Source organism: Lepidothrix coronata, unplaced genomic scaffold (genome assembly GCF_001604755.1).
Source record: "Lepidothrix coronata isolate B3197 unplaced genomic scaffold, Lepidothrix_coronata-1.0 Scaffold37, whole genome shotgun sequence".
NCBI lineage: Eukaryota > Metazoa > Chordata > Aves > Passeriformes > Pipridae > Lepidothrix > Lepidothrix coronata.
The window spans coordinates 7,406,602-7,430,559 of NW_016690217.1; the positions used below are offsets into that span (position 1 = coordinate 7,406,602).

At 37.9% G+C, this 23,958-nt stretch overlaps 1 protein-coding gene across 1 annotated transcript in view; it reads left to right on the plus strand.

The window, feature by feature from the left end:
- Positions 1-23,958, plus strand: part of ADGRV1 (adhesion G protein-coupled receptor V1) — a 272,818-nt gene that overhangs the window by 148,945 nt on the left and 99,915 nt on the right. The gene's annotated exons all lie outside the window — the stretch shown is intronic.

A 23,958-nucleotide genomic window follows, 5' to 3' on the forward strand; every position in this document is an offset into this window, starting at 1 on the left:
CCTTTTTTTTATTCCAATTTATTCCTGAAATCCCACATGTTCAGGAGACTGATTATTTTTGTAATGCCAGCTGTTTTTGAAGTATTTCAGTTGTGTTCCAAGATGGATTTATACTGAAGAAATGTCATCTCCTACTTCTCTTAAGACTGTGATCACATATGCTATAGTTAGTCTAGCGACTTAGCTTCTTGTAAGCCTTCCGGATTCATGAGACACAGACCATTTTTCCTTTGAATTGTCCTACTGTGATTCAAAATGCAGAGGCACCCCCATTATATCCCTTTGCCAGGTTAATGAAAATTTGTTTCATATGCAGGGAGACCAGTATGTTTCCTCTCACAGTAGTTACTGGAATTTTCATTGTTTTCCTTTCTTTCTTCAGACTTGATCAGCTGCTGCTTAACAGTGACTCATATCACACTTGTGCTCGTTTATAGCCACCTCTCTATCGTCTCCTGTTTCCCACCCTTGGTACCCTGAAATTATTTCTTCTTTCCTTCTTCCTTCTGCAGTCTCTGTAACTAAGACTTCACTGCTTCACTGATCATTACCATCCATGACCTCTTCATGTCTAGTCCTTCACTCTGCATGAATGCTGAATGCTGTGATTTGACTTTCTGATGCCTTCTCAAAAATGTCTTTCTCCTTCTGATGCCTCCCTGCAACTCCTGTTATTCCCCACACTAATCTTAACATAAACTTCTTGCATTTTACTGAGCTAATTAACTCTGTCATCTCCTTTTTATTTAACCAGTAGGCCTTGTTAACTCTTCAAGTTACGGTCACCAGTTGTTACTGGACATCATAGGCTCATTCTTTCTTATTGTGGGACTCCTTTTAATATGCTCAGTTACAAATGCCTTTACTGTGGTGGTAAACATGAGAAACTTGTCTTCCCTGTTCCCTTGAAACATTACAGCAGGAAGCCATTCAGGTCCAAAACCAACTTTGTCTTGTGGTAACCAAGACCTTTCCTTTGAATTGTCACATTGGTCTGCATTAATTTTGTATATGAATGTGGTGTGTACAGTTCAGGCATACTTTGAATAGCTAATAAGCTCTGATGAGAGAACATTGGGATGTTATGTACTTTAGACTGAGATACTGCAGGCAGCAGTGGTGGGGCAGGAGTTGGTGTTTGAGATCTGAAGAGCAATCAAAGTCGGCAATCTGAAAATGGTAAACAACAGGAGCTTGGAGAGAGAGGATCAGTCAAGAGTTTCTCTTCTAAGAATGTTTTCCCTCTTGACTATCACATTTATTGGTGGAAAAACATGAGGGAATGAGTAAGATTTTAACAGAAACGATACAACTTCCAGTTCTTTTTTAGGAGCTGTGAAGTTAAACACAAGAAGAGCTGTACAATTTCAAGAGTATTTTCATTTCGTTTCTACTATTCAGAATTAAGTATAAAATAATATAATATTTTCTCTTCATTTATTAACCTTCTTGCTTTTGATTATGAACTGTGTAGAAGTTTTAAAAACTTGAATGTGCTGATTTTATTAATTTAAATCTTTGTTTAACCAAATATGATATTGTTAACTTAAATAATATCACTGTCTGTTGTTCCAGTTGGCTCTGATTTAATAGAATCGTTATCTAAACTGCACAAGTACATAAGCCTTACTTCAAAAACAGGGACAAATGAAATATGTAGGCTAAGCCTAAACTCTATTAGGTAACGCAAGTCCTCACACATAATTTATGAGTTGAATTTGCTTTTGACATTTTTTCAGTTTTATGAAGTTTAATTTGTTATAATGCTATGCATTATAACACAGTAAAAGGCAGAAGGCTCAAAGATACCACTAATTGGCCCTGGTATAGGCTTGCAAACTGGACAACTACGCTAGTGTAGCATTTAACTCAAACCAGTTAGTTCTACCAAAAAGACAAAGCTTGTTTGTGTTCATCTAGACATGATGTAACTGTTATTCCAAGCACCAGGTGGTATTTGGGTACTGCTGTGCTGCACTGTTGGGATGTAATGGCTTAGGCTGTCAGGGACCCATGTGTTCAACACCTTAGCAAGTGTGTCATTAACACACTCTGATTCAATTTTTAATATTCAGATTAGCAGTGTGGTGCAGTATATACCTTTCTCCTCAGTCTCATCTGCTTATACTTTTTTTACCTGTTCTACACCAGAACAGGTTCATTGTCTGCAGAACCATCTACAATTTGTTTTTCTATTGGTAACAAAAAATTGAATAAAGTGAGTTACGTCATTAATTAAGAAATTGGATTGAACAATTTGATACTTATAAAGGCTCTAAATGCCCTCTCCTAGGTATATATCTTTCTGTGAGATATTTGATGGTATTTACAAATAACAGCAGCTTGGAAAGAAATAAAACAACATATACTAATTAAATTGCCAATGTCAAGAATTGCAAATTGGGCTATTGATATACAGTAAGACAGGAAAAATAAGTATCTCTATCTGTATATTTGACATTCTTATTGCAAAATGTTTTAACAGTGATCATATAAAAGTCTGTGTATTTTTGTGTCTATGTTTGTATAGCTGAAATAAGAGTCATACCTCCCATGTGCTTTTTCTTTTTGTTGGTTTTCTTTTCAGTATACTGTACTGGCTGTGGTCAAGATGAAGTTAATGTTCTTGATAACAGACTCTGTAGTGCAGTGTTGATAACAGACCAGTGCTTTGGCTGTTGCTGAAGAGGTCTTGTGCAGTGTCAAGGCTTTCTATTTTTCCCACTGCCTCCATGGTGGGGTAGGCTGGTGGTGGGCAAGAGGCAGGAGGGGACACAGTGGAAACAGATGACCCCAGGTGACCAAAGGGATATTTAATACCACGTAACATCATATTCAGAGATAAAAACCAAGGGGAGGGGGTTGGTCCTGCTTGGAGGCTGGCTGGGCATCTCTCTGCTTGTGGTAGGTGGTGAGTGATTGCTTTCGTATCACTTGTTTTGATTCTCTTTCCTTTGCTCAGCAAATTGTCTTTATCGTGATTAATTTTTCATACCTATAAATATTATTCTCATTGTTTTCATATGACTGAGCTGAAAGCCAGTGAGGAAAGCTTCAAAATTTGCACTATTTTTATAATTTTGTTTTTATTTTTCTATCATCTTGCAGCAGATATTTTTATTAAAGAAAAGCTATATTTTATGAAGGAGAGAAGCATCATAGGGGGGTTTCCTTTCTAAACACAGAACTATAACACCACAGAAATACTGCAGGAACAAGCATTTGTCCTAAGGAACTATTCCTGACAGAATAATAATTATCTTTCTTGTGTCAAGTATATTACATTTCCTTTCTAGAAGTAAACAGTCTTCCTAGTGAAATTATAATAAAAACTTGCAGTGGGTTTTATGTATGTGATAAGTACTCTGACTATTGCTTTAAATGTCTAGGAAAAAGTACCAAAATTTACAAATTTATTAATATCATATTTATGATTAAACTTCCTATGTATCAGTGAACAGATGTACCTAAATACCAGCTTCTGAAAAAATTTCTACAGAATTTTCTCACCAGATATTTAGCTAGCCACATTTGGACATGCACAATGCAATATCCAGAAATATATTTTCTGCTTCAGTAAAGAAATCTGTAGTTTATCAGTAACGGCCACACACTCCTTTTACTTTTTATATTTCTGGAATATCAAATACCACTGTAACTTGTTTGGCCTTGTCACAGATGCCTCAATTTCCCTCAGTTTTCCTCTGCCCAAGGGTTATGAAATCTCTGCTCTGAATCACACTTAACTGCAATGAAGGAGGTTTTTTTGTTTTTCAGGGTCTCCTTCTGCCTGAAAAGTAGAATACACCTAACTCCCCAGGACCTTTTTTTCACCTTTACTAGTATTTTAACCTTTACCTTGCCTTGTTCAAGTGTCTGTAAGGTAAAGTTCACAAAATCATATTTTTATTTGATTATCCAGTACTAGATCATAGAAATAAATTGCCATTCTGTTTTGCAAACTTGTCTATCAAAACATGGAATAACAAAAATACCAAATATACATCATATATCACATGCAGATTTTCCTCATTAATTCTGAAACCTGCAAATAATTACATAATTGCTTGATAAACAAAGGCTTAAAATGAACATAATGTTGATTTAGGAACTAGATTAACAGTAAGCCTTGAAGTATTTTTGAGGGGAAAAAGCCTCACTGTGTTTTTCACGATCTCTTGGTATTCATCTTCACTAAAAATTAGAGCAGGTAGACATTTTCTCATTGTTTTATTTTTAGAATGAAAAGTTTGGATTTATTTTTGACCGGAGTCATAGAGAAAAAGATTGAGCCTAAACCTGGCTCTACTGAGCAGTATTAGAAAATAGAAAGCTGAAACTGGAAAGACTAATAGGAATCTTATGCAGTATAGGCAGAGACTTGTTGGTTGAGGTGCCCTCTGGGATAAAGGAGAATGGCTCAGCAGACAAGTAAATCTCCTGAGCTGTAGCTTCTGTTGAAGATTTCTCATGCTTTTACTCTCGTTTGCTCTCTGAAAACATTTCAGGTGGTCTTTAGGTTAGTACAGTTTTAAAATATGATATTTTTTCATCTTATTTTTGCCTTTTCATCACAAAAGTGGGTTTTTAAATGAGTTTTACATAAATGTCTGTCTGTTTAATGACTGTTCCTGATCCACAAACATCAGAGAAGCTTAGAAATTATCCAGGTGCTTGCTTGACAGTGTCAGCTGTTAATTTTGCCAGATAGTTTTAAGTGCATTTTTCTAACTCATTCATTGCATGTGTATTGTTACTAGTATGTGGGGAGATTGGGAGAGGTTGAATAAGATAGCACATATCTTAGAGGTAAACCTGGAAACAAAGCTTGTACTGCACTGCAACATGCTAACACACTGAAATGTATGAGGGCTATAAAAGTTTTTGTTATCCATAACAGGTTGTGCTGGGGATCTGGCTTAAAGATGAACCTACAATCGTGTAATATTTTTTTATGTCTGATCCTTCTTTCCCATCTCAGATTCAAACTTTTTCTCATTGAGTTTGTCACTCAGCATGTACTGCTGAGATACAGTGATCTGATTTTGACTGGCTTCTTTTTTCATAAACTTCAAACATGTATGCCTCAGACATAAGTCATCATATGTCTTCGTTTGGTAATTTTCTTTAAAAATTACAACACCACTACCGAAAAAAAGAAAACAAAAAAACCCTGCAAAAAACAACCCCAAGGTGTGCCAGGTTCAGTAAATGAAGGTAATAAGGCTTAGTGTGCATGTGCCAATGAGTCTGTAAAGAAAAGTTGCCCCACCTTAAACCTCAAGCAGTATTCACCTGCCAACATCACCAGGATTTTGCATATCAGGTCCTGTTTATTCAAACTGTTGCCACAGGAGCTAATATTTCAGCCTTGTTTGCCATAGATAGAACATGCCAGTTTTCAACTTATCTCCCTTTCCCTTCCAAGTATTGCAGTTGTAGAGGAACTTTGTCAACAGTGCTGCATTCCCTGCTTTATCAAACAAACTGTAACTATGAAGGAGGTGCAGCAGCAAAGATGCTAATGTCCTAGTGCTGCTATTGAACTGATGCCTGTTTGATTTCTCTTTCCTCTTCCCTGTGTACCTATCAATGAACATTTTTATAAACAGCATTTGTCCAAGCGAGGATTTGTGAAGGTTGTTGACAGTCAGACATAGTCAGTTCCCTAGGAGTGAAACTTTAATATGGAGATACAGTTCCACATAAACTACACACCCTAATGTGAGCTGTTTCAACATGCCCTGTTCTTATCCTGAATAAAGATGGTTCATTTCATCTTGGGACCTGACTACCAGGCTATAGGCTAGTCTGGGTGGGAGGCTCTCTTCACTTCTCCTTTTGATGCTGTGCCAGCTCAAAAAAAAATATCTATCAGAATTCCTTAAGTCAAAGCAAGAGAGCAAGAGGGAGTATGACTGCAACTGAATGCATCGGTCATCATTTAGAAGAGAGAAAATCCTGGTTCTGATTTCTGCTCGAAAGACTGCATAAGAGCCTTATGTTAAAGTTTTTAGAGTTCAGAGATGTGGGTCTGCATCCCATGCCAACCCACATGTTGAAGAGGGCACACCATATCTTTCCACTTCTTAGGTGGATCTTAAACCCACTGATCTCTTGTATAAAAGAAGGTCATTGTTGCCATCCTAAAATTCGTGTTTTTTAAAAATATGAGTCTAAGTGTAGAAGAAACTGTCTGTCTATGAACCCTAATCAATTCCTGAACACATTATATAGAATCATGTAATCATAGAGTCCTAATGGTTGGAAAGATTCTTAAAGATTATCTATTCCCAACCCCTCCTGCCATTGGCAGGGACACCTCTCACTAGACCAGGTTGCTCAAGGCCTTATCCAACCTGGCTTTGAACTCTGCCAGGGTTGGGGCATCCACAACCTCCCTGGACAACCTGATACAGTCTCTCACAGTAAAGAATTTCCTCCTGATATCTAGCCTGAAGTTCCCCTCTTTCAGTTGGTACCCATTACTACTCTTTGCATTACAGTTCCTGACTGCCACGATTTTTAAAAAATTATGGATAGTGGCTTAGCAACTTCTTTTGTGAACTACCTCAGGACCCATGGATGAATCTTACCAGATACCATGGACTTGTGCAGTATCAATATCAACATCTTCCTACAACTCTGAATTGCAGCCTAACTTATGAGAAGAGATGAGATTTTATGGACATTTCTCCCTTCCGTGTTTCCTAGAATAGGACTTGCTGATAGAGAACATGCTCTGTGCAGTCTGTGCTCAAAATGCTGGGAGATTGTGGCAGTGCTGGGACAAAGACACACCCCAATATGGCCTGGTATGCACCAAAGTACGTTCTTTTTGTCTCATAACTTGATTGTCCACCTTGGAGAACAATTTGCAGCATGTCTGGTTGGAGCTAGCTCCCTAACAAAGAGGTCAGACTCCTAATTCAAAGGAGGGACTTACTACAAATTCCAGGCAGCTACATTTTAGGGCTGCAATCTGGTTTTTAGGTTACATTGCTTGAGATCACACTGGGTAATTATGGTGATATTGGGCATTTGCTGAACTCCTAAACTTCAGACTAGCATCTTAACTATGTTATGTTATGTTTCTCCATAACACAAAGCATTAATTGCATTTAAAAGACTGCCTTTTTTCACTTTGATCAATATTTAAAGAGGGTAATCTAGCCTAGTTTTGAGAATATTTGGCATACTCTCGATATGCTATAGTAGGTTCAGTAGTTTCTAAAATACTATTAATGTTGTAATACATTCTGTAAGTTTCTTAAATATAGACCATGTTGAGATACCTTGAAATTTTGAAACATTTTTGTTTTCACATATACTTGTTTTTTCCTTTACTATTTAAATTGACAATCTCAGTTAGTTTGCAGTAGGGCTTTTAGTTTCCCGTGCAATTTAATGAAGTCTACCCTTAGACATCATTCAGATATTGCCAAGTCTCCTCAACTACCTCCCCCAAATAACAGCAAGCTGTTAAGATAATGTTGTTTCATACACAGAAATACCTGAATTCATGCATTTCAGTAGCTATTTTTATATATATAAGATCAGAACCAACTTCATCTCTAAAACAGTAATTAAGTAATCAGCTCTAGAAAACAGTAAACAATATAAAATGAAAGAAACTTTCCTAGTATTCACTGTCAAGGCTTTGTTCTCTCCACTGAAAAGAGAGGGACAAGGTTTCCCCTGAGCCTCCATTTCTCCAGGCTGACCCCCCACAACTCCCTCAGCTGCTCCTTGTGAGACTTGTGCTCCAGACCCTTTCCCAGCTCTGTTGCCCTTTTCTGGACATGCTCCAGCACCTCAATGTCTTTCTTGCCGTGAGAGGACCAAAACTGAATCCAGGATTCAAGGTGCAACCTCAGCAGTACTGAATACAGGGGGGCTACCACTGCCCTGGTCCTGCTGGCCACACTATTTCTGAGACAAGCCAGGATACCCTTGGCCTTCTTGGCCACTTGGGCACACTGCTGGCTCATCTTCAGCTGCTGTCAACCAGCACCCTCAGGTCCTTTTTTGCTGGGCAGCTTCCTAGGTTCTCTTCCCCCAGCCTGTAGTGCTGCTTGGGGTTGTTGTGGCCAAAGTGCAGGACTTGGTTTGGCCTTGTGGAATCTCACACCATTGCTGTTGGCCCATTGATCCAGCCTGTCCAAACTGCTCTACAGAGCCTTCCTGCCCTCCAGCAGTTTAACAGTCCTACTCAACTTGGTGTTGTCTACAAACTGATTGAGGGTGCACTTGATCCCTATGTTCAGATTATTGGTAAAGACATTAAACAACCTGATCCCAATACTGAGCCCTGGGGAACACCACTTGTGACCAGTTGCTGACAGGATTGATCTCCATTCACCGCTGTGTTTTGGGCCTGGCCATCCAGGCGATGTTTCAGTCAGTGAACAGGACACTGGTCTCCTTAGCCCCAATTCCATAGCTGTCTGTTCCAGAAGCTGTGCTTTGATTCAGATTTCCTGTTCTGCCTCCATAGAGGGGATGTTTCCACACCACTTTCTTTTATCCTGTTTTCCCTGACCCTTTTTGCTGTACTGCCAATCTATTTAGCATAAGTCCCATGTGTTCACCATGTGATGAGTATACCATGGATCAGAAGCAAACATTTTATTGTGGTCCTGGGTTGAAAATAACCAAATCATTTTCATCATCATCATCATCATCATGGCCAGTCTTTGCGAACAAAGATTTGGGAAAGGTCTGTACCCACATTTGTTACAAGCGCGCTGGTGATACAGGGCTTTGCAAATGCGGATAAGGCCTTCAAGCCTGTGCAATGGATTTTTTAGGTGAGACACAGTATGTGCTGAACTGAGCCCACCCTTTAATCCTGAGGTTCATCTGCTGGGGCCGAGCGAGCTTGGACAGTGGCAGCGAGGTCCTCAGGATGTAGGTTTGTTTAGAGTGACCTTCTCTTAGATGGATGGCCTTACAGGGCTGAACGAGCTCCATCTGCCCGGGTTTAGAGTTGTCCTTCTCTTCTGCGTGTTCCGGGGCTCCCCTCTCATTTCCCATAATGGCACTGTCTGCACAGGCAAAGCTCCCATTCTCTCCCTCCTTTCCATGCCTGGGGCCGGGCCCCAGCGCCCGGGGCCAGCCCAGGGCTGCGCCGCTGTGAAGCACACGTTCTGGGGCCGTGCCGTGCCCGTGCCCAACCAAATAATAATCTTAAAAAAAACCCAAAACAAAACAAAAAAACCCCAAACCTACTATGAAGACCAAGCAGACTTTCCTGAATTCATTATGTATGACAGGATTTTTTGCTGTTGGCAGGAAGAGAGAATGTTACTGAAGCAAATTGTGTTAGCAAAAATGAAATACAGATACTTGGAATTGCAATCTCAGAGTGTTCAAAAAATAGTTTGAAGATAGCCTTGTAAAGTTTCTACTTCTGATAACCAGAGTAGTTCCTAAATCTACTACAAGACCTTTGATTTGACAGAAGTCATATTGTTTCCCTTCTGCTGTGTGCCTGCCAATCACATATAAAGGTTCTCCAATTTTTGTTTTAATTTTATATTTATGATACTGCTGCTTGGGATTTGTCTGTTTCAATCCCTTCAGTAGCCAGTTATATGAAACCTCTGCGATTTTATTACAGCATCCTGAGTGACAGCTGATGGCATAGTTTGCCGTGATTATGAGCATGGTTGTCTGAATGCAGAATATATTTATTTCTGCTGCCACTCTGAAATTTTCCTTGACCTGCATGGTGTTTACAAGCCACCTGTCTTGCCCACATTTATCTAATGAACAGCTGAGCTTTAGGATGGCTTTTCTCTTTCAGAGTGAAGAAAAGCCTGTTATACACTCTGCTCAGTAGAGGCAACATGTTCCATTTTCCTGATGTTATGTATCAATAAGCAGATTAGATTTATCAAATATATTTGATAAAAATGTAAATATGGTAGTTTCATAGTTTCTTGATATATTAGTTAGTCTTGCTGAAGACTGAAAGTAGAATATGCTTCCGTTTGGGTTTTCTTTATAAAAACTGTAAAAATCCAAGAAAAACATGGCATCTTTTTGGTGATCCTAAGAAAGCAGAAACTTGCTGAAAATGGTAGCTAAATTTGCCTCCTGAAATCTGTATTTCATTGACTATGTCAATAATTATATATTTAATTGAAAATGTTGAAACTGAATGGTGCCCATGCTCTCCCTGCAAAGTTTACAGTCTGAAAGCAGGCTTCATACAAATAGGTATGCTTTTTTAGTAGAGGGACTATCAGAAAATGTGGCAATTAGTCCTGCAAGTCAGTAGCTGTTGGCTTACATGGAGTTTAGCTTTCTGAATAGTTATACTCTAGCTATAAGAATCAATGCCAAGATGAATCCGTTAATCCAGTGCACGGGTGCTTGAAAAGATGACTTAGCATAATACAACTGCTTTCTCTCCTTTTAACAACTGAATAGAAACCAGACGTACTTTCTATAAAGAAATACAGAAAATAGACATAGATAACTAGAAATTGCTGATGATGAAATTTAGAGTAGGCAGTGAAGGCCAGCTCTTCATACTTATGCAAGTAAGATATCAGTCATGCAGATTTTGGTGCTGAAGCCAAGGGGTAACTCACACAGGGGAATGAGGCAGTGAAAATCTGGCCCAGTGAAAATCTTTGACTTCAGAAACCCATTACGCTGATGGATTCAAATCATTATAATTGCACAGTGGCTGTGTAGCTTTAAAAGTGTCACGTAAAACTACAAAAGAACTGAATCACAATGTGACTGGCTTAAGTTTAAAGCAAAATATTATTTATTTATTTAAAGAAAAGAGTTTGAACTTTAGTTAAAGTTTAGAAGAGTCCTTTAAAGCAGAGTTGCTCATTGGAACCTCACAAACAATCGTGACTTTCTCATTTAAATGTTTCTCTGCTTGGACTGCCTTTTTCATGTATAATAGCATAACTTGTGTTTGGTTTAAGAATTTTTTAAAGGAAAATTGGTTTTCCGTGATGTCAGTTTTCATACAGCTCATATTTACAGCTTAAACATCTCTCCTTCTCTGAGGTTAACCTGTTCCACTCTGCATAAAATGATTTGCAGCTAACTATTACTATATTCATCTCAAATGAATTAGTGTCATTTACTGAGAAAGAACAATATATTTTTACACTTATTGTGTCCTAGGTGAACATCCTGATGATTAGGTTATTAAATATTCCACAGGTGGGATTCATTTGTCTTAGAACAGATTTTGTTTTTCTTGCCAGCTATAGTTTTAGTATTCCTTTTGGCAAATAAGAATGGAAAATACCTGCATGTGGAATTTCACAGAAGTGGAGATGATAATTGTTAGTGCTCTGTTTCCCAAATCAGAAATAGTAAATGAAATCCATTGTTGAGGGTTAAGTGTGATGATATTTGTGACTGTGATAGGCAGAAGTACTAAATTGTTAACAGCAGCTTCTTTTTCACTAATGATAAAAGCCTGGCCTTTCCTTGAAGGTGCACTTATTTACTACAAAGGAGGAGGTCTCTTGTGGTGTTGGTGTTTTAGAGTTATGAACCTAATTTTAACTATCCAACATGCAAAGTCATTTGCTATTTTTGGTTTCTGAGTTATGTGCCTCAAGATGTTAGGCTTTGGGGAAATAGACAAATGCAGTCTATGGTGTAGCTTAAATGTGTTCTTTCCAATACCTTTTATAGCATTATTTTGTTGTTAAATACTTCTGACTACGTTATTCTTGCAATGCTGTCCCTGGTGCTTTTGATAAAACTTAATATGTCTAAATCTGTAGTCTTAGATTTACAGGTTAAATACAAAGAAAGAGAATTCTCCTGTGTTTTGGGCAGATACAGGCACGAATCTACAAACAGAACACAAATGTGTTCCAGCTGGCATCACTACTAAGTTTGTTCTCTAGTCCATCATTCCATATCTTGAGCATGTAATATATGCCTTTTACTTGGCCTTTTCACGAACAAAGTGAAGTCCCATCAGAACATTGTGCTTTTGCACAGTGGTAATGCTTTTGCTCTTTAGGAAAGAAGTTAGCTAATCTTAGAGGCTAATCTATTTGTCATACTTTCATTGCAAACGCTGCAAAGAGAGAGGTAAAAATGTGGCATGAAATCATTTCTATTGCCAGGAATATTTCAGTTTTCAAAAGAATAAACAAAAATTATTAAAAAGAGCATCTTAGGTAATCGTTCACAAACAGAGAGGTTGGAAGGTGTGCACTTGGCTTTATTACTTTCATTATCTGTAAATATAGGTGTGTTCCAGTACCTCCAGACCGAAACATTCTCTTTCAGCAATCACATGCTGAGTGCATGGGCAAGTCACCTTTGTATTTTTCCAGAGTTCAAACTGAGGTCTACTTTGTGTTCAATCTTATTGCGTTTCCTGGGAAACAGAAACAGTGTAGAATAATAGTATTTTCCTAAACAGCTGATAATATTATGATTAATAGCACACTACATTGTATACCCATGATGATGTTTTTCCTTGGCTCTGTATAAGCATCATTCAAGGAGGTTTTATAAATTCCAAATACCAAATAATAACTGTTTCTGTTAAAAATCAGGAGAAATATAGGAAACTACATTTTTCACTAAGCACACACAGAATTCCATTTTGACTTACCTTCCAAAAATATGCCATCAGTCCTTCCTGCGTGGTTGGCAGATGCTCCCTTACCTTTATTCTCTGTATGGTCCTGTCTTATGTTCCCAAAAGGAATATGAAGATAGAAATATAAAGGGCAACAATAAATAAGAAGTAAAGTGTACTTTCCTGCTTTTCTCACACAAACAAGCAGAACTGGAGGGATTTTGAACAATTTTTTTTTATTTTTTTTTTATTTACCAGAGTAACTAAAAAGGGATGCATAGCTTTGAGTCTTAAAAGACCATTTTTCAATGGATTTGTGGTCATGCTCACAAAGATTGTACCTTTTAGGAAGAGATTAAAAATTTGTTGATTGTTCACGTTGTTAAAAGTATGAAACAATAGTAGGAAGAAGGATGTGTCTTCCCCATTAACTGAAATTTCAATTGTGTATAAATTCTAGCTATACTGGGTAAAAAGTTTGGTTGTGTTATACATTTATTCAGGATTGGTAAAAACATAGAAAATCACAGTGAAAACCAGAGATTTATAGCTATGAAATAGAGATTAACTGCAATGGAATAGCAGAGATTAAAAGTCAGATGAGCATACAGTATGTGAGTGTTTTTTTGGAAGAGAATATCTTTCTGTGAGTCAACCTGGAATTATCAAAACATGGGGACAAGCATGAAACAGCAGTTAGCATTTTTGGCTTAATAATAAAGGGCATAACTAGATAAATAAATCAAGTTTTGCTTAGATACATTCTGGCCCCTCAGTCTAGTGCCATAGATTTTAGATGGAGGAGCTCCTGCTTACTGTGGCTTTTCTTGTGTTGTGGAATAACTAGAAGCTGCCTGCTCAAAGGGATTCACCTGTGTGAAAGGTCACTAGGGCTCAACAGCTTCGATGTCAGGTATGTTACACAGACACTGTAGTACTATCGAATAACCATTCTGCAGAATAAGATGAGCACTGCTTAATTTTCTCCAGAATACATTTCTAGGTTAACAGCAGGGCTCTCTGGAAAAAACTTAGTTAATAATTTTCTCATTTAAATGTTGTGTTCAAAATGTCAGTCTAAGTTTCCAACAGGTAAAATTAAAATGTTTCATTTTATTGATCCAGGCCAGTAATTGGAAATCTAGAGTTGGCAAGCTCTATAGAAAGTATCTTTATGGCAAGATCTCTGATGTTTATCTATTGCACTTAGATCATGTACTAAAAGATTATGTACACTGCAATTTTTTAAGGTACTTTCCTCAAGATAGCAAAAGAAAAGTAAAAAAAATATTCAGCATCTTTAGTCTACAGAGCTGTAGAGAGCCAAACTCAGCAAGAGGAATCCGTCACATAGGGGCACCAATGACAACACCACTCTGGCCACCAAGACATGTCACTTCTCTGCCCTCTCTTGGAGATCCTTACCTTATAATGTGTGACCATTCCTTCTGCTGCCCCTACTGAATCAATCAATCAATCAATCAATTCCTACTCTTCTGTATAGCTTGCAAATTCAAATTGTGTGACATTGACACCTTTTCCTTTATATTGCTCTGTCAGCATAGACGTTTTGCAGTGATATCTGGGGTACTATGGTAAAGATAGTCAAAACTCTAGGCAAAAGCTGATAATATATGTTGGCGTAAAAAGTTTCACCCACCTGGGTGTCTCTTGAGTCAAATAATAAGATGAAGTTAAGCTTGGAAGATGAAAACCTCCCAGCATGGAAGGTCCTTGGTATCTTCTGATTCCTATGGTAGGAAAAACAGAAGTGAAACCACCGCTAGAAAATAGTATGCTAATTTTTATAGGCTGATGTTTCAAATGGTATCAGTAAAGCTAAGTAAGTTGGAAGCTTCTGGCACAGGGCGTAACGTTTTTTTCCACAGAACTAGATTTAATGTTTAATGACAAATTGTATGAATGTAGCCCAGTGAACTTTAACACATCAAGAACAGTGTTCATAAAGTAACCCGAAAAGGTGACAACATTCAATTCTAGTCTTGTAGGCTTTTGAAGTTAGTTTGTTTAATTTGGGGCAAGTTTAACATGAAAGAGAGTTGTATATTTTGGCTTTGGAATCTAGATTGCTGTTTAGCCACCATTCATAATTATGGTATTACTTATTAATCTTTGTAGCCTGAGGTCAGTAGAGGTCTGAAATACAGCTGCATGGCTCAAGCATGACATCTTGTCTCTTTTTTGTTCAAATGACAGATGGCTTTAAAAATAAGCACATCTACAGCATGTAATATTATGTGTCATTTTTTTCACAGTCCATTGCAAAGTGCTGTGCTCAAGAAAATACTTGAAATCTCTGTGTTGCAGATGGAGAAAGTGAGAGGCAGAGAAGCATCCTTTCTCTTCTCTGAGTCCTTACAATAGGATAGGGCAGAATGATGATTCAAAGCTAGGTCCCTTCAGCCCCAGTCCAGTGCTCTGTTTACTCAGTGTGAAAATAATCACAGTACAAACATATTCTTGGTAAAAAATAAATTTTTTTGGCTACCAATTCTGTAATCCCATTTTGTCTTTGAGACATTAGCCAAAATTATGATCGATTATATATTCTGAGTTGCTTTTCCAGAAATTTAGTCCTAATTAGGATTTTTTTTTAATGATTCCACTCTGAGGAGGTATTTCTACCTTAAACTTTAAGAGCTCCCATTGACAACAGCTTGAATTATCTGTTAAATTTTCCATTAAAAAGTAGCTTCACTATCTGAGAGTATCTTGCTGGAATTCAAGTCTGTGAAGGGTTATTTGGGGTTGGTATTCAACAGTCAGTATTCTTCTTGTCTGTTTTTGAATTGTTGTTATATATTCATTGCTAGGTTAAGATGTTAATAATTATGCAAAGTTCCTTAAGTAATAGTAGCCACTTTTAAATTTAATATAGGTAAATGTAAAGTTATTAAATATCTTAATATAGGGGGTTTATGTTTCTCAAAATAGTTCACTTGAAAGTGTTTAAAATTTTGCCTATCTGCAGAGCCCTCTCTCATTTTCTTGTGTGTTTTCCTAGATTTTTCCACGGTAGACAGAATGCTAAATTCTTACCACAGGGCAGACACTTTGTAATTTTCCATGTGCTACTGAGAAGTTTATCTGAGATTTGGAATTAATCACTTACACAGTTCTGTCTTATAATATGATTTGTCTGTTACTGATTGACTAGGGTAAGGGAAGAGTTCTTAAACTATTGATGATGGCTTTCTATAAATTAACAATGTCATTAACCTCCACTCAAGCAATGAATTATTTTCCTGAAAAATCTCTCCCTTGAGAAAAAAGTTGAAACCATAAAGTCAGAAACATTCTTCCTATAGTAGCTCTTGCAGTGCTAAAAACATCAATATCTCCTGTTGTTTCCTTGTATAAATTTACAGAGGACTGATGTGAGTAATTAAATACTTTAGGGAACTATAAGCAACTATACTGGAGCCAGAAGCTTCAACCTTTTTTTCCATAGTAAAGAAGACTTTTTCTTCTTGTTAGCAGGCAAGATTGGTGCCAGTAGTTCCATTGGTAGTTTTTCCATCAGCCAGAGGAGGGAAAAGGGGGCAAAAGGAGGAGGAGAAGGAGGAAATAATTTTTAAGGAGCATTTTTTTGTGTTCACAAGCAGAATCTGCAAATAATCTCTTCTATTTCTTTTATGTATGCTGGAATGAAAAACCTTCCTCAAAATACAAACTACTTCAGTAAATTTATGCGTTTTAAATACTAACCATTTTTTTCATATTTTCAACTTCAGTAACGGACACTGGAGGTAGTTAATGAGTGGAACAACCCCAAAAATACAAACCACTCCAGGAAATTTATGTATATTAAGTACTAATAATTTTTTTCATATTCCCAACTTCAGTAATGGAGACTTGAGGTACTTAATGAGTGGAACAGCCATAGGTTCTGTCTCCAGACAAATTAAATACCAATAGGAGAAGGTATGAAATTACAAAAATTGTTTTCAGATTGTGCTGAAAAACATTTCTCTGTATGGAATCCACATGTAATCATTAGAAATTGTGATTGTTTAGTTAATGCTGGATTAAGGAGTAGCTCTTCCACTTTTCCTTTCCTTAAAAAAAAAAAAAAAAGAGAGAACAATTATAATTTACTAGGATGAGGGTAGGGACAAAACAGAGTTCTGTTGAATGCTTATTTTTTAAGACTTATTTGCAAGTCACACAAAGAAGTCATAACTGAGTAGACTGTGCTCAAACAACTCTGTTCCTCAGTGAGTGGTGACCATTTCTTACCTGCAAAAAATAGTCAAGGGAAAAATGGAGATAAGGAATCAGCTGGTATAAAGAGCAGCAGACTTATGGGTTATGTTTTATAAATGTAGAAGAAAAATCCATATTTGAAGTCATAGTGCATTTATAAACCAATCATACTTCATGCCAATCTTTCCTTGAACTTCAGAAATTTCACTTATCACTGAATGTGTAGTTGAGATGAACTCTTGTCTGGCACTGACACCACTTGCTGTTATCATTTCACTTCCTAATTTGATATCTGTACTCATGAATATTATTGGAAGAATATTTTTCTGGCACTTGGTCTTTTTTTTGTTTTTTTAAAGCAATATTCATTCTCCTAATTGGGAGAAAAGGAAGATGGTGCAGTAGAACACATACCTTTCCTTTTTACATAGTATCCTATGTTATACTACACTATGCTACACTACATTGCACTGCACCACACCATACCAGACTGCAGCATACCATACCATGCCATACTTATAGCTTCACTTCAGATATTTGAGTTTATACCAATCACCTATAAACTGTATTCTTCATCCTCTCTATGTAGGAATAAATTTCTGTTGCTGACAGCTAGAGTACTCGTTTGCACCCAGAGCACCACTGACGGACTTAGTGCCCACTCCTTTGGAAAGTGCTGTCTCCTAGCAGTTAATAATCTTGTCACCTCCACCTTCTGCTTGCAAATGATACCAAAGTCCTTTGTAATTAGTCTTTGTAACTTTTTCTTTCCTTAAGTTTCAAATAAAAGGATTTTAAAATTCAAAAGGAAAGAAACTAAACATTCTTATTAAGAGCATGCAAGGTATTTGTATGGTGACATGTATTCATGACAGATTTTTTACAGTGTCTCAAAGCTGATAAACCAGCCCCCAGCTGCAAATTAATTCTCTATAGTGACACAAATAATGTGAAAAACATTTAAATGTACTGCCTGGATAAAGCTAATAATATTGCTTCTATACTGAAAGTTTCAAATACATTTTGTAGCCCAGTTGTTGGATTGTCTGACAAAAAATGTTTAAGACAAGTGAAGAACATTTTAATTTGGCTGATAGCTGGCAGTTCATTCCCACAAAAAGCACTAAAGATTCTCTAAAAAAAACTCCACATACAAAGACTGCAACACCTCTGGTGAGCATAGGTGTCAAGTGCAGACTTGCTGCAGTGAGCATAGCAATGTTTTTACTTAGCCATCCTCCAACATTATTTTCTAGAGTACAAAACCATACTGGGAATTAAACCTCAACTTATCGCACAACTAATAATTGATTAATATTTTTTGAAGGTCTGTTATATTTTTTAACTAAGCTGCAACACGGTTTTGAACCTTCTGTCACGTTGCAAATAAGCTTTTTCTCTTAGAGTATAGTCATTTCAAAAATAAACTCTTTCCTAGGTTATTTAAACATGAAAAGTAACTGTCCCAACTCCAAAATATTAACTTGCTCTATGCAATGGTACTGCTTCTGAATATTGTCACAGTTTTTCAGGGCTAGGTAACATTTTTTGTGTTATTCCTCAAAACATTATTAACTTTTTGTATCATTTGAAGTTGCTTCTGGTTTATTTCTTTGTAGCTCCTTCCTGTGTTTACATGTGGTGGTTTTATACTTCCATGTATCTTGCTTCTATTCCTAAAGGTAATTTTAATAAAATACTTGAATTGTTAGGCTGGATATCAGGAAGAAAAGAAATCAATGACTTTAAGTCAGGGAAGATGGTGGGAAAAGGGAGAGCAAAGGGGAAGCCAAAGAGTACTCATTTTCAAGTCAGCTTTCCTGTGACACACCTCAACAGTCTGGCTTAATTCCTTTGTTAGAGTCAGTTCAGGACTAGAGGAAAGAAGTTTTAGAAGAATAAAAGATATGGAAACCTTCTTGCTTGCCCCTAGAGCATAAAGCTCCAGCAATTTCACTGCCCAGCTATGTCCCAGTACAAGTGCATGTTAAAACTATGTTCTTCTACAAGTTTTGTGGGTTGCTAACCCCTTCAGTAGCTCATAAATTGGTTTTGTCAGTCCTGTGTAAAGAACATAAGCAAACTCCATTTCGAAGATGTCTTGCAAGCTGAGGACTTGAGCTTAGAAAGAGCTGGTCTTCAAGAAAACAGGTGGGCTTCAAAGATTTTCTTCTTCTGAAGGACGTAAGGATGTTTCCTCTCCTATGCTCTGATTCAGACTTTCTAGAAATACTACATTGAAAATTCTCCATTTAACATTCCTCCAAACCTCTGCAACTTTGTTTCACCCTAAAACTTTTTCTTAATTCCTCTTTCCCTTTCCCACCTCTGTGCCAGCCATCCCTTCCTGCATCATTTAATCCAAGCTCAAAGCAAAAAGAGGCCTTGGTTTTGTTTGGTGTGTTCTGCCACGTTATTTAAATATATAGAAAAAAAGCGCCTTTGAATGAAGGTAGATATTTGCAAAATTGCTTTCTAAGAGTAAGAAGTTTTGTGATATTGAAGATAATATAATGAAAGTTTCAAAGTCACTACATTTCTGGAAGATGATAGAGATTAGTGTAATAAAATTACAATAAACAAAAATCAAAATTCAGAAATAAACACAGGACAAATGATAAAATAGTTATAAAAACGTACTAATTTCCATCTCACTTCTATGTCATTGCTGTTGAACTGCTTACTTATACAGGAAATAAGATATGTTGCTCTGTCAAATAGTAGAGTGTGCTATCAAAGGTAATAAACAATTGTTTGGTCTTTATTTAATTTGTAATGATCTCTTCAGAATTGTCTTTTGTTTTCATATACTTACTGTCATCAGAGTATTATAGAAGTGATTGCCTTCTGTTTTTATTTAAATATTATGTCCTGGGAGTTTTTTGGAGGGCTTTTTTGTTAATTTGTTTTCGTGTTGATTCATGTTGTTTGTTTTGTTTTACTTTTTTTTAGTTTTAGTTTTCTACTTTCTGGTCAAAGCAAATGTTCTTTAATTCTGTTTTATAGAAATATGGTGCAGGTTTTGAGAGCAGAGCACTGCTATTTACCCATGGTCTTGGTTAGAGGAGAATGAGTTGGTACTCTTGGGAAAATGATCCATTCGTGACCTTTTTCAAGACATCTGTTGACGTCCATCTTTTCTGGGGAAAAAAAAAGAAGTTATAAAATTAGTCAAAATAGATTTGAATATGAAGAAAAGATCATTTTTAATATGTGCAGCTGAAAAAAACATCCTTTTGATTCCCAGAAAGGCTTTCTATCTTCTCAGTGTAGGAATTCACTTCCTTTAAGTGGCTGGATAGATGGGCCAACACTAGTGGTATGTCGTTTGAGACGGCCAAGTGTTGGGTCCCACACTTTAGCCACAACAATCAACAACAGAGCACTAAAGGCTGTGTGCAGAGTGGCTGGAAAGTGACCCAGTGTAAGATGACCTGGGAGTGCTGGTCAGCAGTCATCTGAACATGAGCCAGCCTGTGCCCAGATGGCCAAGAAGGCCAAGGGCATCTGGGGCAGAAGGAATAGTGTGGCCAGCTGGATGAGGGCAGTGACTGTCTCCCTTTACTGGGCACTGGTGAGGCTGCATCTCCAGTGCTGTGTCCAGTTCTGGGCCTCCCACTACAAGAAAGAAATTGAGGTGCTGGAGCGTGTTCAGAGAAGGGCAATGAAGCTGGTGAAGGGTCTGTATCACAAGTCCTGTGAGGAGAAGCTGAGGAAGCTGGAGAAAAGGAGGCTTGGGGAGACCTTATAGCTCTCTGTCTACAGCTGTCTGAAAGGAGATTGCAGCCAGGTGGGCTCTTCTCCAAGGCAGGTAGTGGCAGGAAGAGAGGACATAGTCTCAAACTGTGCCAATGGAGGTTCAGGTTGGACATCAGGAGGAATTGCTTCACAGAAAGAGTGGTTAAACATTGGAATGGACTGCCCAGGGAGGTGGTGGAGTCACTGTCCCTGGACTTTATGATCTCAGAGGTCTTGTCCAACCGTGCAATTTTGTGTGATTCTGTGATCCTGTTATGATAAATGTAATAATGCACAAAAGTATAGTAAATTATAGGATTTGCTGCATTTCTTAGGAAATGCTTGATGGCAATCCTCTATCAGATTTCTTTATTTAGACAGTGACAAACTCGGTAGAACACTTATGATGATTCACACAAACAGATGTGCCCACTGAGAGGCAGTCTATACCCATACTCCAATCGGAGTGCTCAGAACACTGACACTTCTTAAAATTCATTCATGTGAGATTTTTAAACGTATTCCTTGTGGATTTCTTTATAAGTAATTTAGCAAAGGAGGGAATGAAAGGGAATTCTGTATTTTATTCTCTGAAACATTTTGAACTGATGCTCTGTCCTGAGCAGCCACATTAATATCTGTAATATGCTATAGATACCAGCAAAGTATTAAGTAACAGATTTGAGGCTGTGGAAGGAAAAACTATTAACAGAATTTTGGGCTTATTTGTTCTGTGTAGATACTAATTTTTGTAACCTTAGAGCTTTACATTTGCACTCAAGGCTCAAAAATGCAGTAAAACATAGGAAAAGAATCCCTTTTTAAATTATATTAATTTATACTTTGCAAAAATGAATGGTTGAAATTATTGATCATGTGGAGTGAAAAGTCGAACTTATGTTTTTTTATTACATTCACATTGCTTCCAAATAAGATTCTGAGTTTGGTGTCTGGCTGTGTGCAAATCAGAAAAGCAGAGGAAAATCTGCAGTGAGGGATCTGGGTCTGTATGGAAAGGTTTAGCCTGACATTGGCTATACACCTGGTCCTTTAATCCATTTGCCTGATTTTGTGTTTTCATGCTGTATGCTTGCATTCAATCAAATAAAAGGCATGTTCAGATATGCATGTTCAGAGGGATATGCAGAATTATATTGTGTCATGTAGTAATACTGCTGCAGCTGCACTTTGCTCACAGTACAATGTATAGGCCAAGATAATATCTTTTATTACACCAGCTTCACAGTTGGAGAAACTAGGTAAGTCTTCTAATGTGCCAGTGTTTTTAGTGACAAAGAACTGAAGTGACTACTGTCCTTCAGCTTCTAGATTTCTTTACTAATTAGATACTTTGCATTAATTTTCTACCTCACCAAATAGTCAGCTTTTTCAGTTGCCAGTGAGCCAGAGGAGACATCCTGGCAGCCTGCAATTGCTGGGAAGTTTTAGGAGATTCCTAATTTATTTTTTACCTAATACTTTTTCCTGAACTCTGTAATGCCCCAGCCTGCTCAGCGAGTTTAGGGGAAGGTAGTTGAACTTACTACGGGCAGAGTGCAGGAGAAACAGCAAAATTTTCAGGGGGTTCCATAGCAAACTTTTACTTGCAAACTTTAGAACATTAAGGTAGAATAAGGTACTTGGCACATTTTAAAACAACATCTGGACAAAATAAGGAATTTCACAAACTTTAACTTATCCAGGCACAACAAGGCACTTAGCAAGGCAATGACTGGAATTTTTTAGTCTGATGTACAATATATTTTGAGGAGAGGAAGGTAGGAGAATAAAGAGAGAGAGGAAGAAAAAGAAAAAGGAGGAAGGTAAATGGTCACCACCTGAGATCTGGTGTGGTCTCAGCTGTTTTTAAATCCTAGGTGGCAGGATGCGCCAGCTCAGCACATGCGTTGCCGCCCTTTTATCTGCTCCAGTCCCCCAGGGTGCTCCCCCAGGCCCACACCTGCACTTTAATGTTTCCAGATACAGGGACTCCCTGAAACAACATCTCAGCCTTGGCCATATTGATCAACATAACTGGTCTACTCTGGCCTCAAATCGGGAGGCCTGGAGACACACCATCTATAACGCAGCTGTCTCCTTCGAGAACACACGCAGGATCACTCTCGAGGAAAAAAGGCAATGCAGAAAGAACCGTGTCTTGCAGAATACACCATCTAAGGAGTCTTTCTGCTGTGCCTTTTGCAATCGGATATGTCTGTCACGTATTGGCCTCATAAGCCACCAGCGTGCCTGTAGCAAATGTGGATAGAGCCTTCCCAAATCTTCGTTCGCGAAGATTTCGAATGGTCAATCCACCATTTTGGACTGGACCAGAGGCTAAGGCTCAGGGGGCAGGGGTGGAGCAGTGGCTGTCCCACCTATACAGAGCTCGCCCTGTTCCAGCTTCCCACCTCGTTGTTTTAAGCTAGTCAAGCCTCCTCTGGTCCACTACAAACTCCTATCTGGGTGGCTGTGCAGCATGAAAAATGAAGTGTATGAACCTAATCTTATCCAGTGACATTTTATTCATCAGGCCTTGGAAAGCAAGGATATGCCTGTGAAGTCCCTTCCTGGCAGAGATACGTATACACTTCTGCTTCAAGCTGAACTCAGGCCAGCTCTACTTAGCTGCAGTTGCTACTTTGTGTTCAAACTAATGTGGGACTCAGCCTCTCAACAATACTTACTTTCTGAAGTATTACACAGTGTTAGCCAAATTTGGCAGTTTTTGATCCAGAGCTAGCTCATACTCAGCTGAGTTAAAGCATAAGGCAGATGAAGTCACATCTGTGTGGAAGATACAAATTAAAACTGATCTTGCACAGCATGGACAATGACCATGCATGGCAGAAAGTCTGTCTTGCACTGTGCCAAAGGGCCTGGGGACATGCATTTGGGCTATTTTCAGACACAGCCTATGGAGGTGGGTGGCAGAATTTGGGAGGTGCAGGGAGGGAGAGTAAAGGAAGGTGCCTGCACAGATAGGTTAACTGAGGAGGTAAGGAAATTGTTTTCTTTGAAATGACAGAATTCAGTTTTGCTATGCTATCAAGAAGCAAGTGGCATGTAATTAATTCAAGTTTGGAGTTCAGAAGATATTTCAGTGATATTTTCATTGACTGCATGAACATATTAAGAAGAAACAGAAAAGTAAAACATGTGCTGATGAGGTCATTTCAGTGAATAAATTAATGTGCTAAGCCACTTCATGCACGTTTGACCTTCTAGTGTTGATTAATTTAACACATGGGAGGGGTCTGAGGAGAGCGTTTACTATTATTAGTATAGTCGAGTATAGGAAGCGTTTGAAGCACTTGGTCACAGCAAAAACATCCCTGTTTCTGTAGGAACAAGCAAAATGTTGAGACTAAATACAGGAACAATCTCTAAAAGAAGACAGGTTTGAG